A 3,837-nucleotide genomic window follows, 5' to 3' on the forward strand; every position below is an offset into this window, starting at 1 on the left:
GTAATTGTAGGGCTTGAAAGCCATGTTCGCGGATAAGATTTTCTGGCTTAGCCTTATCTTCCGTTAATAATGACTTCACCACATTCAGGGATAACCCCAAGGTAGTTAGGGAGGCACTGGAACAAACGAATCATGAGAAACTTATCGAAAAACGCATCGTCGGGAGGCTGACTGGGCGAGACAGCCTGTGTGTGCAAGACACCTTAAAATGTCTCACATGTGAGACACATTAAAGTGTCTCGCATGTGAGACTTTAAAGTGTCTCGCAGGTGAGACACTTTGACGGTGTTTCATTATGCTATTTCATCGATTTTCGTACTTCTTTATTTTCGTTGATTCGTTATTTCGCACATTCCTACGCATGTTCCTTTGCTTCCTTTTGACATCGGATAAACTTCTTTTACTCGAACATCGACGTTCATCGTCTTATCTTTGTCTCGAGCCGCGTGTGAGAGCCTATAGGTAAATTTTGACACCTACAGATACCCCTTCAAAGTATTTCAGCCTCATTCTTTTATAGATGAGTCTGTAATACTTTGGATAATATAGGCCTAGCCTTCAATTCTTTAACTTCTTTAGCTTTTAGTCTATTCAGTATTTTGTCGAATAGTCTAAAATTCTTTCGGTGCTGCATTTATCATCTGACCGTTGTTAAAATCTTGAATTAAAACTGGTGTGTTGATATCTGACTTAGCTCGTATCGTTGAATCGATGTTGAACTGACCATCTTTGTCAGGAGTTTGTATTTGAACTGTGATTGGACTCCCAGGGGTAATTTGGAACTGAAAATTATCCTGAGCCTTGTTTTGGTGAAATTATTGATGTGTTGACCGGCGTTGACCTTCATTGTGACGCCTTGACCATCATTGACCTTCATTGTGACACGTTGACCAATATTGACCTTCATTATGATGCGTTGACCGGCATCACGACGTGAACACAGTTTATACTCGTGCATTAACTGAAGTCTACATAGTTTAAGCTCTTAAGGCGTTAGAGCGCGAAGGATCAGTTTATACTCGTATACTCATCGGAGTGTTGGGAATCAGTTTAACCTCGTGTACCCGTCGAATGTTCAAGGAGATGTAATTTATACTCGTATACTTATCGGAGTGTGGGAAGATCAAGCTGAGAATACATCGGAGGCTCACCAGGTTGAGCTCTTTGTGCGAGATTTGATTGTTGGACCAGCCATTGGTGCTGATACAACTACTACTTCTAAAGCTACCCCAGGTGCTCGAATCACGAGACCAACTGATGAAGATGGTGCGTCAGTGACTCTTAAAGTGGTATTATGGAGGAGGAGGTTACCAAGGCTTTGATTACCACCGTAGACTCCATAAAAGTTTAAAAGTGAATCTGTTATTACGAGCTACTGATTATAGGATTTTTGGCAAACCATCAGCCATCAATGAATTTGATGTGCATTTACCGACTACCGTTTGAATCGGGCTAGCATATGAATTGTCTAAGTCTGTTCCACATGTAGCGTTATGCTAAAAGAATAAACTCTTTTAGACTTGGTGTTATGATATCGAATACATAGACTTTATCATTTTTACGGGAAAGACTAACCGACAATGCGTGTTAGGTGTAGACTTGTCTCTAATTAGGAATCGAGATAAAGTCCCCCATACATGTGAGGCATGAATTTTGGTGTTATTAATAACAACAAGCTACGATGTCGAATACGTAGGTTTTTATCATTTTCACGGGAATATACTAATCGGCAACGCGTGTTAGGCCTAGACTTATCTCTAATTAGGGATTAAGATAAAGTCCCTCATGCATGAAAGGCATGGATTTTTATCGCTACGATGTTGAATACGTAGGCTTTTATCATTTTCACATGAAAAGACTAACCGGCAATGCGTGTTAGGCGTAGACTTATTTCTAATTAGGGATCAAGATAAAGTCCATCATGCATGAAAGGCATGGATTTTTGTCGCTACGATATTGAATACGTAGACTTAGTTATTTTCACGGGAACGGACCACCCGGCAGTATGTGTTAGATGCAGACTTATCTCTAATTAGGGATCAAGATAAAGTCTCTCATGCATGTGAGGCATGTATTTTGGATGTTGAATGATTGTGTCTTCTCTTGGGGCAAAGACGAACCCGGTGCCAGAGAGGAAGAATTTTATGTTCTATCTCCTGCTTGTCTTCTCTTAGGGCAAAGACGAACCTGATGCCGGAGAGGAAGAATTTTATATTCTATCTCCTGCTTGTCTTCTCTTGGGGTAAAGACGAACCCAATATCAGAGAGGAAGAATTTTATATTCTATCTTCTGCTTGTCTTCTCTTGGGGTGAAGACGAACCCGGTGCCGGAGAGGAAGAATTTTATATTCTATCTCCTGCGTCAGAAGAAACTCAAAGTAGGATCTTCACTCTGAGAATCTGAAAGGCGAAACTAAGAGTGGGATCTCCACTCCGAGAATCTGAAAGATTTAGATAACTCTAACTATCAGAAGGTTTGATTACCCAATCTGAATGTGGATTTCTTATTTATTAAGATGAAATTCTAACTTTTGCCCTAACTATTTAAAGGTTTGATCAAGATGGGATTTGAGATGACCCTAACTATTTAAATGTTTGATCATCCGATGTGGATGGAAACCTCTCGTTTATCGCAAGAGAATTCTAGTTTTGGTACTAACTATTTAAAGGTTTGACCAAATGGGAGTTTGAGATGACCCTTGTTAGGTCTCATGACCCTAACTATTTAAAGGTTTGATCGCTCGATTTGAGTGGACCTCTTGTTCATGGAACGAATCGAGAGAAGATTTTGTCTTTGGCCCTAACTGTTTAAAGGTTTGACCAAATGAGAGTTTGAGACGACCCTAACTGTTTGAAGGTTTAATCGTTCAATTTGAGTGAACCTCTTATTCATAGAAAGAATTAAGATGCGATTTTGGCTTTGGTCCTAACTGTTTAAAAGTTTAACCAAATAGGAGTGTATGGTATAAATAACAGTAGAAGTGTTGACTTGTACAAATCACTCAGTGGGGTTTTTGGTGTCAAGTGGCTAGGATTTAACAGAAGAGGTTTGATAATTATCATGGATCAGCAGATTAAAATTTTGAATATCATGTCAGGACTTCGATAGTGAGAGTGTTAAAGACTTAGTGTTAAAGACTTAGACACAGTGAGAGTTTGAATGGATTTAACCATGAAGAATTTTGGTGGACCCACCGTCAATTAATTTAATTAGTGTAGGCTATCTAAAAATTACTATAGATAGCTGATCCCCATCAAACACCGATGATGGAAGTTACAATTTGACGGCTTCCAGAATGCTACAATTTCAAAACTTTCACATAAATCGATGAATGTTACAATCTGACTGTTTTCGTTAAAAGTTGGTCTCGTTGTGGAATTCATTATATCTTCGATAGATTACAATAAATTCAAAAGAAATAGCCTTTTTATAAGACTTCTTTTATACAACAAAATGAAGATTACAACTTTTTAGAAACAAACGTAGGATCATTGTTTGGATCGCTGTTTGCATGGGATCTTTGCCTGTGCCGGGGGTGCGTTAGCATGTGGACCACCAAATCACAGATTCTGATTGAATCGTGAGGGGTTTAATGATTCTTTCTTCGTTTATCGAAGTAGGAATTTAAAGTGAAGATCTTATCAAAGTAAGACGATCACTCTTCTTAAGATCAAGTCAAAGCTCGAATATCAAGGAATTGCCAGAAGCTCAAGTACTCTGCTCTGTCTGCTCCAAAATGCTCAGCGATCAGCCCCTCTAAAAATCGATCACAGGGGGGTATTTATAGCCCCTGGACAAATAGTGCTTTCGAGACAGTGTTTACTATCTCGGCAGGC

Source organism: Asparagus officinalis, chromosome 4, assembly GCF_001876935.1.
Source record: "Asparagus officinalis chromosome 4, Aspof.V1, whole genome shotgun sequence".
Classification (NCBI taxonomy): Eukaryota; Viridiplantae; Streptophyta; class Magnoliopsida; order Asparagales; family Asparagaceae; genus Asparagus; species Asparagus officinalis.